The sequence below is a fragment of the Phacochoerus africanus genome, chromosome 2 (genome assembly GCF_016906955.1).
Source record: "Phacochoerus africanus isolate WHEZ1 chromosome 2, ROS_Pafr_v1, whole genome shotgun sequence".
Classification (NCBI taxonomy): domain Eukaryota; kingdom Metazoa; phylum Chordata; class Mammalia; order Artiodactyla; family Suidae; genus Phacochoerus; species Phacochoerus africanus.
In genome coordinates this window covers 56,258,548-56,271,818 of record NC_062545.1, presented here as the reverse complement: position 1 = coordinate 56,271,818, position 13,271 = coordinate 56,258,548, and the positions used below count along the sequence as shown (strand labels likewise).

General features: G+C 41.2%; 1 long non-coding RNA gene across 1 annotated transcript in view; it reads right to left on the bottom strand.

Annotated features, from left to right (window-relative positions):
• The window catches only part of LOC125121025 (uncharacterized), a 36,077-nt gene extending 26,615 nt beyond the window's left edge, over positions 1-9,462 (bottom strand). The window contains exon 1 of the long non-coding RNA XR_007133377.1: positions 9,305-9,462. This is a non-coding gene — a long non-coding RNA (uncharacterized LOC125121025). The remainder of the gene's footprint in view (positions 1-9,304) is intronic.
• Between the last annotated feature and the right edge of the window lie 3,809 nt (positions 9,463-13,271).

Below are 13,271 nucleotides of genomic sequence, written 5' to 3'. Positions count from 1 at the left end.
TTACTTTGTCCCTAGCATCTACAATCCTGTACATACAGAAAGCGTTCTTAATTAGTTGTGTTTCTTCTCTCAGTACCAAGCTTACGATTTGGGAAACAGTATCGAGAGCTTCTGAATTAGTTTTCCTCTAACATTTCAAATCATTTGAGAAATGCATCTAACAATGTAACATGAAATTCGGAATCTACATTTTCAGTATGTATTTGCCTTCCTAACTGCTCTGAGGCACACTTTAAAAGACAGACTACATCAAATTTGTCAAAGGAATTAGGAGTATTTGAAAAGTTGATATTTTTATTTTATTTTTTTATTTATTTTTTGTCTTTTTGCCTTTTCTAGGGCCGCACCTGCAGCATATGGAGGTTCCCAGGCTAGGGGTCTAATCGGCGCTATAGCTGCCAGCCTATGCCAGAGCCACAGCAATGTGGGATCTGAGTCGTGTCTGTGACCTACACCATAGTTCACGGCAACTCCGGATCCTTAACCCACTGAGCAAGGCCAGGGATTGAAGCCACAACCTCATGGTTCCTAGTGGGATTCGTTAACCACTGAGCCACAACAGGAACTCCCAAGTTTCTATTTTTAGAATGAGTGACAGCAAACTGATTGGATGACAGCAACATAATTGATTAAGTCAATGCATTCAGACTCTAAAATAAGCCAGTTTGGACTATTATATGGAACAAATATCTAAATATTTCACGTTCAGCCAGTCATCTTATCATCATATGGCCAGCCATGAATTAAAGAAGAAAAACAACCCCCGAGAAATGGTTTTGTAAAGCATATTTCTAAATGTCTTCCCTGAGGAAGAATAACCCTGTATTCAATCTAGCTGATATCTTTAGGGTCACTGCATTTGTTGAAATGATAAAGGGAAAAGCCATTACGGGATCTTACCCAAGGCTGGGAGCCACTGAGAACTGCATTCTGAGACTGGAGAACATGAGTTACTTCATGAATCTTCCTTAAGGCTACCCTATAAACTCAACAATTTTCAAAGAAGCACTCAGAATAGTCTGAAACATCAATGCCTGACTAGTAGTGCATTCTTATAGGGCCTAGTGACTCCCTCCTACTCTTCCCAAGTCAGGCATAAATCCAGGGGCACACATTAACAGCCTGGCCATCTCCTTGCTCTTGAAAGAGGTAGGAACACTGAGTATTTCCTTGTGATGAAGGATGAGAGACCCAGTTAAAGTTCACTCGAAAATCTTTTCTAGCTAGCAGGAAGTCATTCAACTTCTCTAAACACTCACCAACATTTGGCCTTATTCCACATCCACCTAAAAATGTGCCTTTCTTTGTCCTATCAGGGAAGGAACATTGCCACTTAATGCCCGCCTTGTCCCTGGAATGGCTCTATGTCCAACCCATCCAGTCAGTCCCTGAGTCCTGCCTCGACTGGCTCCTAATTTCAGACCCTCCTCAACCTGGATTATTGTTACAACCCCGCCAGCCTACTTCTCTACTTAATCCTCCACACTGCTGCCAGAAAGATATTTTTAACGTTCAAGCTGGAAGTAATTTTAGATTTACGGAGAAGTTGTGAAGTCAGTACCAAGTTTCTATATACCAGCCAGTCAGCGTTCCCCAGTACTAATCTCCTAGATGACCATAGTACAATTACCAAAGAAATTTTTTTAACCAGTATCTAATTCTGTCATTTTGTAGCTTAGAATCTTCCTCTGGGTCCTCAGGGAGGATCTTTATCCTTCAAGATAATGTCATCCCCTAGACGTGACTATAGCACCCTCCACAGTCTGATCTGCTCAGCTTCACTGCTTTTCTACCTGTGATGGTTGATATTATGGTGACTTGACTGGGTCATGGAATGCCAAGATATCTGGCTAAACACTATCTCTGTGCTGTATATTAGATTCCAGGTATAAGTGATATCATAGGGTATTTGTCTTTTTCTGACTTATTTCACTCAGTATGAGAGTCTCTAGTTCCATCCATGTTGCTGCAAATGGCATTATTTTGTTCTTTTTTATGGCTGAGTAGTACTCCATTTTGTATATATATATTCCATTGTGTATATATACCACATCTTCCTAATCCAATCATCTGTCAATGGACATTTGGGTTGTTTCCATGTCTTGGCTATTGTGAATAGTGCTGCAATTTCCACAGAAAAGAAAATTATGGACTTGGAGAATAGACTTGTGGTTGCCAAGGGGAAAGGGGAGGGAGTGGGGTGGATTGGAAGCTTGGGGTTAATAGATGCAGACTCTTGCCTTTGGAATGGATTAGCAATGAGATCCTGCTGTGTAGCACTGGGAACTATGTCTAGTCACCTATGATGGAGCATGATAATGTGAGAAAAAAGAATGTGTACATGTATGTATAACTGGGTCACCATGCTGTACAGTAGGAAATTGACAGAACACTGTAAACCAGCCATAATGGAAAAAAATAAAAATCATTGTATATAATAAAAGAAAAACCCACTATCTCTGGGTATGCCTGTGAAGGAGTTTCCAGGAGATCATCACATTTAAAGCTGCAGACTGAATAAAGGAGACTGCCTTTCCCTCTGTGGGTAGGCATCAGCCAATCTGTTGAAGGCCTGCTTTGAACAAAAAGGCAAAAGAAAGGAATATTTACTGTCTCTGCCTGAATGCTTGAGATGTGACACTGACCTTCTTCTGGCCTCAGACTGGGACTAAAACCATTGGCACACCTGAGGCTTTGGACTCAGACTGGAGCTATACCATGGGCTTCCTGGGTCTCCAGCTCAAGACTACAGACTATTAGACTTCTTAGCCTCCATAATCAGTTGAGACAATTTTTCATAATAACCCCCCCCCCCCCATGCATTTACCTCTACGGTTCTATTTCTCTGCAGAATTCACCTGACTAATATACTACCTGAATTCTGCACACCTTCTGTTAGGAAACTACTTGTAGTTTCTGATTCTTCTGGGCCTTTGCACACGCTGTTTTCTCGCCCTTGGATGCCTTTCATTCCACTCTCCACCCCCACATTCCAAACCTTCCTGCTTTCATTTGACTAACACTGACTGGGCCTTCAAGACTCAGCTCTGTTCTGTTCTCTGACTCAGCACCTAGGTATTTGTATCATAGTATTGACATACTCTGTTATCATTTCTGCTACCAGATCCTCTCCTACATTTTTTAGGACTGTAGCTGCTAACCCATAATGAATTTTCAATATGTCTAGAGCAGGGGCCAGCTGATTCTAGCCCCTGTGCCAAATCCCACCCTCCTCCCATTTTGTAAATAAGGATTTGTTGGAACACAGCCATGCTCATTGATTTCTGTATTATCTGTGGCTGCCTTTGCACCCCAATGGCAGAGATGAGTGGCTGTGACAGAGATCATATGGCCCACACATGTAAAATATTTACTAACTGGTAACATAAAAAAATTGTCAACCACTAATCCAGTGGAAAAACCAAGAATCAATGATACTTTATTTTTGATTATCAAGGGCAGTGTTTGCTAGAAGTCAATGAATTTGTTTAAAAGACATTTTTTCTGTGTGTTAACCATCATCATTATGTATTAAGTGGAAATTGGCAAAGATGTCTTTAAATAACAATTTCCAGTGGTGGCAAGTGTGCAGGAAACAGTCACTCTCACCCACGGCTGCTGTGAGTGTAAATTAGCACATTATTTCTGAAGGGCGATTTGACAAGATGTTTCAAAAGCATTAAAATACTGCATGACCTTTGTTCCAAAAATTTCACTTCTAGGAATTTGCCCTAAGGAATAATCAGAGATGTGCACAAAGATTTGTGTAGTACCTGACTCAGCAGAGCATTATTTACAATATGGATAAATTATACCAACTAAATACCACCTTAAGAGATAACAGAAGAAAAAAATGGTTAAATAAATTATATCTACAGCTTGGGCAATTAATGTAGCCATTTCAAATCATAGGAGAACCTATATTAATATAGAGAAATGTTCATAATATACTGTTAGCTGGGTAAAGACAGTTTTAAAACTAAATAAAGTATGATGCCATTTTGATTTTTAAAATAGTCTATGTAATAGATGCACAGAAATAAGCAAAAAGCTTAAAAGGAAGTTTTAACATGAAGGTTAACAGAAATTGTCTCTATTATGTCTGATATTGCTCTGTTTTTCTCATCTGAATTTTCTACTTATGTTATTTTGGCAATTATCTTTTTTTTTTTTTTTTAAGAAAGAAAAATGTGCAGATCTCCCATTGAGGGAGGCTTGGAAGGCGTTTCACTTTTTAAAATTACATAATTTCAAATAAAGAAGGTAAATTTCAAGACGCTCTGTTTGAATAGAGGTCGGGAGCTGAGACATGCCTTCTCCCCAACCCATCCCCACATAAGAGAATCCACACAACTCAGCTGGAACACTGACCAGGAGAAGGAAAAGTACTCCCAGGGGGCACGTCAGTATTGGGGTAATTTGTGGCCTAAGGTCAACTCTTATGAAGTGTAAACAAAGATCAGTGGCCAAAAAAGGCTGAAATCTGTAACCCGTGAGGGGTACAAGGAATGGGGTGAGCTGTTCACCTAAATTTCAAGGAACGAGTCTCGTTGATTTTTTTTTTCTCATTTTCAGCTAGATTTGAAGTATTATGTAGGTACAGTATTTAAGAATAACCTCACACATAGCTGACCCTTCAAAGGACAAGAAAAATTAGAATTTAATGAGACAAACAACTGCAGTGAACGCTCTGTGTGTGTGTGTGTGTGTGTGTGTGTGTGTGTGTGTGGTGGGAGTACTGTGGAGGCAAGTGGAATTTTCTAGTTAATAAATCCATGGACTCAAGCTTTTTGTCTGTGGGTGATTTGTATAGCCTTTATTTTAAAATCTGGTTGAATAAATGCTCACTGTTTTCCAAACTCTCAAGTGGTTCCTTATTTGCCCTAAATCACCCTCCGCCAGTCCAGTCAGACTCTCCACATTGCCTCCTAGTCCCTGTTCCTGGCCATACCCTCCCTACTTCTCCACGTCTCTCCTTTCTCTTTCTAAAATATGTTGACAACCATGTTCTGTTGAGTCAAGGGCAGGGTTTCTCAAAATGTGGTCCAGGTATGAGATTCACTTAAAGAGCTTATTTTTGTTTTGTTTTGTTTTGTTTTGTTTTTTTAAAACAAATCCCTAGACCCCACCAGGGGACATACTGAGTCAGAATCACTGAGCCTGGGCCCAAGGATCTGTACCAGCATCAAGCTCTCCAGGCAGTTTTCCTGCTTGTTAAAGCCTGAGAACCCCTAGGTCAATGAGGGTAGCATTTCTGGGTAGATCCATTTTTACTGAGACTTTGGAGAGAAAATGACACAAAACATAAAGGGAAAGACTAAAGTTTCAAGGACTGATGAGGAATCTCTTTTAGGGAGCAGGTGGTATTTTTTGGCTTATTCTTTCCCCCCTCACCTGCCCCCGCCCCCCAAAAGCCACATCAGTTCTGCCTTCAGATAAGAGAACAGGGCTGGCCCAAGGGGAAATTAAATACTAAAACCATATTAATCATTCATGTCTTTAAGAATTTTGCATTCTTGGAGTACTTGATATTTAAAATATTTCCTATTTTTAAGCCCTAAGATGATCAATTCCAAGTCCTAGGGGGGTTATTTTTTACTTTACTATCCTCCCTCTTTATTTGTATTTATAAACTCATCTTTTAATCAGCCCGCCCTTCAAAAAAAATTTTTGATTGAAGTAATACCTTGACTGGGATTGCTGATTGGAGTTTTGTCTTTAAAACTTAATTTGAAGGGATGTATTACTAGCTGGATACGGTATGGCATTAAGTTTGGTGAAGAAATATCCTTATTTCTTCACTCTGATGTGGAGTGGTGGGTAAAAAGGAATCTCTTCGGGGGAGAAAAAAATCTTGCATTTTCCTTTTATTTGCATTCATATCCACATTAAGTGTAGTAACTATAACTCTGCAACTATATTCTCAACCTCAGACTACATTTCTGGGGGAAAAGTTTAACATATTATTTTAAATTTCCAGTCAATTCCATTATATATTTGAATCCTCTGCAATAGCTTTATCTAGCCACCATCTTTCTTAATCTCCATGGTTTCAAAGGTGAGCTCTTGCTGTTGATGAATATGACAATTGACAAGGTACAGACTGTGGAGTTTGATCTTAATAAGAGCTGAAAGATATTTGTCAGACTCTTGCCTCTCTACGGTTCCGCAGCAGATAACAAAATTGCGAAATGCTACATTTGAAAGACTGAAGATTGACAAGCTTCCAGCTATTCCCATTTTCTCCATTGAGAGGTCATTTTGGTATTGCTCTGACGGAAACATCTCTGCAAATAAGGGTGTCGTAAAAGCTTTGCCTAATAAACTGTAATGCCTCCAGACCCCCAGGTCAGACTGACGCGCTACAGTTTCTGTTGCCATGTAAATGTGATGAACTGTGATGGGACCTTTTAGCCGTTCATATATTCATCTTTGCTGGAGATGCTGCCTGAATAGGGTTCTGCTTGTGCGTATGTACGAGTGTATGTTCTGTGTGTGTATAATCATTAAAAGGATGGTTTTAAAAAGGGATGGAGGTACCAAACACTGTTTAAATCAAAGGTTGTAACATACAGAAACTTTAAAACATTAGTGTGTGTGTGTGTGTGTGTGTGTGTGTGTGTGTGTGTGTGTGTGAAGGTGTTGAAAAATCCAGACATCTGGAGTTCCCATCGTGGCTCAGTGGTTAACGAATCTGACTAGGAATCATGAGGTTGCAGGTTCGATCCCTGGCCTTGCTCAATGGGTTAAGGATCCAGCATTGCTGTGAGCTGTGATGTAGGTTGCAGACGTGGCTCGGATCTGGCATTGCTGTGGCTCTGGCGTAGGCCAGTGGCTACAGCTCCGATTCGACCCCTAACCTGGGAACCTCCATATGCCACGGGAGTAGCCCTAGAAAAGGCAAAAAGACAAAAAAAGAAAGAAAGAAAAATCCAGACTTCTGATGTGAACAATTGCTTTTCTGGTCCTCCAAAAGGAAAACAAAAAGACAATTTTCTGATTGCTTTGTCCCTGGATATACATATACATACACAGTGGAGTTTGGGGGCGGGGGGGGGGGGAGGATTTGTTTTAAATTTCAAGCCTTTTATACAGAGCCATCAAATCTTAGAAAATTCTGGTGAAGGGGGGGCAGTTAGTGCTCTGATATGTATATTCAATCAAAAATGAGATTAAACTGAGTTTCTAAATTGAGATGAGGAAATACCCCGAGATCATTAGGATGGATCCTAAATGCATCACAATGGTTCACGTAAGAGACGAGCATAGGGAGATTAGGCACCAAACACACACACACACACACACACACACACACACACACACACACACACGGTAAAATGAAAACAAAGGGGAGAGAGATGCAACCACAAGTCAAGGAACGCCAATCGCCCCCACCAGCAGGAAGGTCAAAGAAGTGTTCTCTCCCAGAACCTCTGGAGGTAGTACAGCCTGGCCAAGAACTTGATTTCAAACTCTGACCTCCAGAACTATAGGAAATACATTTCTGTTGTAGAAAGCCACCCGGTTTGTGATAATTTGTTACAGCAGCTCAAGGAAACTAATACAGTGGTGGTGGTGAAGATAAAACCCATAGTTACTAGACTCTAAAATCCACGTTCTTGGTATTTTGGAGATCCTAAAGAAAGAAGATGGTGGGAGTGAGAGGAAGATTGAGAAAGAGGGACAAGGCTAGAGACTGTCTTAAGGAGGATATCTAGGGCAGAAATAGAATGTTAATTATAATAGAATGTGCTGATGTAGTCAAAGGTGCCATGAATGCAGGGACCCATAGAGAGGAATGAAAACATCACTGCAAAGAGACTCACTGCAACAACATAGAACTAGTCATGCCTTAGAGGAATCAGCACAGCCACCTATGCAGAGCAAAATTACACATGGATGCTAACACAGGAAAGGATGACAGACTTAAAGAATTATTTCAGCATAGAAAGAAGCCCAAGCTGAGACACATGATTAGACTTGTTCTGTTTATTTCTAGAGGTCTCAACCACACTAATGAGAGGGAAATTATGAGAGCCACTTTGACTCAATGAAAGGAAGAAATTCTAAACAACCAGAACTTCTCCACAATGAAATAAACCCCTTTGTATGACAGTGACCTCCCCATTATAAGAAGCATGATAGCGGAGGCTGGGTGACCATCTGTCAGAGATGCTGAAGATGAGATTTCAGCATCTCTAAATTGTAATGTCTCCTCCAACTCTAGGAAACTATGATTTTTTTAAAAAAACATAAATTATTTTAAAAATTCACAAAAGTGTTTAAAGGACAACTGACTGTGATGATGTTTAACATTTCTCTAAAGAGAATCAAGATGTAATTTAAATTTAAATCTAAATGTTTAATTTACCTTAAAACACAATAGTGGCTAATCAAAGTTCTCAAATGGATATAGTTAACATGTTTCAATGAAATTTAATATGTAAGTAGAGGTTAAATAGCTATTCAACTACACTAATGGAATATACATTTGGCAGAAGCATTAGAAGTCATCTTATGGAGTTCCCGTCGTGGCTCAGTGGTTAACGAATCTGACTAGGAACCATGAGATTGTGGGTTCGATCCTTGGCCTCGCTCAGTGGGTTAAGGATCCAGCATTGCCATGAGCTGTGGTGTAGGTCACAAGTGCGGCTCAGATCTGGCATTGCTATGGCTGTGGTGTAGGCCAGTGGCTACAGCTCCAATTAGACCTCTAGCCTGGGAACCTCCTTATGCCATGGGTGCAGCCATAAAAAGACAAAAAAAAAAAGTCATCTTATAAGCCTTTGGCTAGCAGCACCTGAGAATATAGAGAAGAGTTGGAAGCCGGTGGCCATTTGGAGACAGGTCTGAATTAAAGGCCAGAGGCCCAACTTCCCAGCTCTTAACAAGGCATTTAAACCTACAGAGCTTCAGTGTCCTCCACATTCAACCGGAATACATAATAGCCATCATAACCCATCAGTGATTGTGAGAATCTAATGAGAAAATGAGTATGGAAGTACTTTGTAACATAACTGATGGTTATTATTAGGACTTCAAAGCCTCACTATCTTCTGATGTCCTTATAACTCAAAGCTATAAACCTTAGGTTAGGCTGGCCTGGAAGCAGACCCTGAGATAGGGATTTGGGGCAAATGGTTTATTTGGACAGCGATCCCTGAACGCTCAAATAGGAGTGCTGGGAAGTGAGACAGGAAAGGGAAGATAATGTGGCTGCTCAGTTACCAAACACATTACTGTGGCTGCTGGTAACCGAGGTGCACCTCTGGTGAGGACCTCTGGGAGGCAGCATAGAACACACCTGAGTGGTAAAGAAGGTACTTTCTTGCTTCAGTTCACATCAGTCTTGGCTTGAGGTCTACTCTCAGGGCACTATCGCTCCAGGTTTCTGACCGGGTCAGAGAAGGCCTGCAGGCAAAGAGTCACAAGTGCATGCAGTTGGAGTCATTGGGTCTGCAGGCTCCTGTATAGAAGGGGAATATGGGCAAAGCATCAACAGCATTCTCTCCACGCTCTTATCTTCATTTGGAAATAACTAAGGCACAAAAAAGTTTTAAGACTTGGCTGAAAATATAGCATTGCAAATCAAAAGCATGTATCCTAACCTAGTGAGCTACTCAATTACAGACTGTCAGATTTCACCTTATGTGAACCAATTCATCAGAGACTGTGGTCTTCTTAAAGGCCATATGCATAGGAGTTGACAGTATGACAATATTTTGGCATATTTTTAGACCAAAAGAGCATCAGCTTGAGAAATATGAAGCTAGGAAGAAGTATAATAAGACAATTAAAATTGAAACTGAATGGTAAAGAAGAATGCAAGTATTTGTAAGGAAGGTAAGGGCATCATAGTTCAGATTTAAGACGCTTGTCAACCAAAGGCTATACCTAGCCTGCCTGTCTCCACTGGCATTCCACCTCCCATCTTGGTAAATAAAGGTCTTTGGAAATTCACAGAGAGATCTCACCCATGTCTGGTTCTACTCTTCCTTTTATACGTCACATGGTCTTGCAGAGCATCGTTTTCTCTCTCTCTTTCCAGGGGCCAGCCCTGACCTGCATGAGACCGCATGCTAATCCTCACTTATCTCAGCTGTAAAGGATGATCTATTACAGCACTGGCCTGTCATTCAGGCTTCTTAATGGTGCTAGGAGAGGGATTCGGTTCAGCAATCTACTGTGAGGTGTGGGACCTGGGAGCACCTTCGTTCTGAGCGTTTGATGTCATTGACTTCTAGTGTGGCCTCTGAGCACGTCATTTAACCTCCTTGGCTCAGTTAACCATATGGAAAATGAACATGATAATATCTCACAAGGGCACTGTGAGATTACTCCATGTTTATCAAGTGCTTGGGAAATGGAAGGCCCTGGATGTGCCTCACAAAGTCATTAGTCATGTGGCCAGTTGCATTCTGACAGCTGGATGCTTATAGAACTCTCTGCTTCCCAAATAATTTCACTGCAATACCTCACAAATCGTGAAGCTTAAATCTATGAGAATTCGGATGATGAATTTCACACCGTAGTGGAGGACTCAGAATTTTTCAAGTGTTCACATTTGCACTGTCCTTTCATAGACTCTGTTTTTTCCTTTCTCAAGAGCAGAAAAGTATTCAGACACTCAGTCTTTTATTTGGGGAGCTATACTTTTTTGTCAAGTACAATGGGCTTTTTCTTGTCTTCACCTTCTCCGTTGCTTTGGAGGGTTTGGGGTTGTTGTTTGTTTGTTTTTGGTTGTGCCCACAGCGTGTGGAAGTTGCCCGGTCAGGAACTGAACCCACACCACAGCAGGAACCAGATCCACAGCAGTAACACCAGATCCTTAACTCACTGAGTCACCAGGGAACTCTGTGGCACTTTGCTTTTTTACTCAGTCATATAACAAATACACACAGAGCCCTAACTCTGTTCCAGGTACTCTGCTAAGTTTTAGAGATAAAAACACAAGGAGGACAAGTTTCCACCTCAGAGGAGCTCTCAGTCTGGAAAGGGGAAACAGAACTACATGCAAAGAATTACAAACGAAGCTCCAAAGAGCTATAGAAACTCAGATAAGTCTCTAACCTATGTGTCAGGAAGTGATTGAGCCCAAGTTCCCCTCCAGGAAGGATTTCCTCCTTCTTGAAACCGCATTTTTGAAATCCATGGTATTGTACTTTGAACCGGGTTCTATTATCACCATTTCTCTCCTTCACCAGCCTCTCTTTCCCCTTCAGTTTCTCAAAGGCAGCCCATTCTCTAAGCTTCTACATTTGGTTTTCTCCCCTCTCTATCTTCCTTTCCTCAATACATCATCTCCCCCACCCCCATGTCAATGACTGTTAGAAGTACACGGCTCTCACTCTGACCTCTCTCCTCAGTGTCAGACTTATCTGGAGGTCCTCGAACTCGACGTGGCCCCTCCAGACTCATCATTTTGCTCACAAAGTAACTTCCCTCACATGATTTATGAAGTTCTCATTACAGAACAAACATTGCCTTTCACACTCAGGCGTTAAAACTGAGCATCACATGGGACTCTTTCTCCTCACTCATCCTCACATCAAAACGGTTGCCATGGCCTCTTCATTTTGATTCTGCAAAGCCTCCTAGACACTCTGTCCCTGGGCCAGCCCCTCCCATTTACACGCCTGCAGTGCTCTCATCTCCTGTATCTGTGGCTAAGTTCTCCTTCTCAAAGGCAGTCCACATACACTGACAATCAGAATTTTCTTAAGCATTCTTCTGTTTATATCATTCTACTGCTCAAAAATATCGATTGCTTCCCCATGCCTACTGAATTAAGTTAGGTTTCCCCATTCTGGGCCTTAAGAACCTTTATAGAACATCTATAAGCTTGCTTTTTAGTCTTTTCTCCTACCACACGTCTACACTGAGCATAAGATGGAGCCAGGTAGATGGTTGCTGCTCTCCAAGTAGACAAGCCATTAGTCCCCTCTTGGTCTTTACAGACACTGTCCCTCCTACCTGGGACATACTTCTGGCCTGTGTTGGCCTAGCACTCCGTGTGCATATCAAAGCCAACCTCCAGTGTTGCTATTTCCACATGACACCTCCTTCTAATCCCCAACTGCCTTGGCTGATTCCCCTTCAAACCTCCAGAACTCTTTTTGGTTCCTCTCAAATGGCATGAATTTTGCTCTGGGCTTCTACTCTAGTCCCTTATCCCCTTTTGTTCCTTCTTATCTGCTTCCAGATAGAAAAGCTCCTTGAGGAAATAGACTCTATCTTATTCCATCTCCATTATTTCCCATTGGAGTTACAGCAACACTTGTTGAAGTGAACAAAAGTAGACACCTAGCCTTGCTGTAGCTTCAGCTGCTCTTCATTTAGATAAATGTGCCTTCTTCTACAAAATATTTTAAAAGTAATAGCTGGACTTATCATTGAAAAGAAAAAAAATCCACAAAAAATTTTTAAAAAAACAAACCTGTGCAGTGTCTGCTTGAGCAATGTAAATATTTACTCTCTATTTCAATTTAACCATGAAGCAAACATTTTTTTGAGTCACAAACAGCCTATGCTATTTGTTCAGTGTTGGCATATAGATAATAAGATCTCATCCTCACCCTCAAGAAACTCATCATCAAATGTGGGAGACTAATAAGTAAGTATATTGCAATGCCAGGTAATACGTACAAGACTAAAAATATGGCCAAGATATAGGAGGTAGAGGCAATAACTTAATGCAAGGGAACATAAGTAAATATGAGAAAACTCACCATAGGTGAAGGCAGAAAGAGTTGCCCCAGAAAGCAAAGAGTGGGAAACAGCAATCCACGCAGAGAGCAAAGGGCCAGGGACGTGAAATAAGACAGCAGTGTAGCAGAACCGGGGCCAGTTCAATAGTGCTGCTGCATAAAATACAGATAAAGCGGTGCCTAGTGGGATGTCAAAAGCCAGCTGATCAGTAGTCACATTGCAAAGAGCCTTCGATAGCTTGCTCTGGAGTTTGGATTTTTTCCTATAAATGACAGGGGGCTAGTAAAGAGTTTTAGGCAAAGTAAAGGGTCTGATTTCTTAGATTGAACTCTCTTATAATGGGCTCCATTCTGATTGAACAAAATAAAATACTGGCTCTGACTTGAAAAAGGAAGTCAGGCCAAGATCTGGAGAAAAAGCACTGCATTTCCTGAGGTGTGTTTATGCTTAAATCTACAAGAAAATTTACAAGAGAACCTGCAGGTGGAGGACCCATTCGCCATCAGTGCTGCCTTCTGGAACAGCAGCAGCAGAATTGAGAGCTTATATGCACCAGGTAGTAG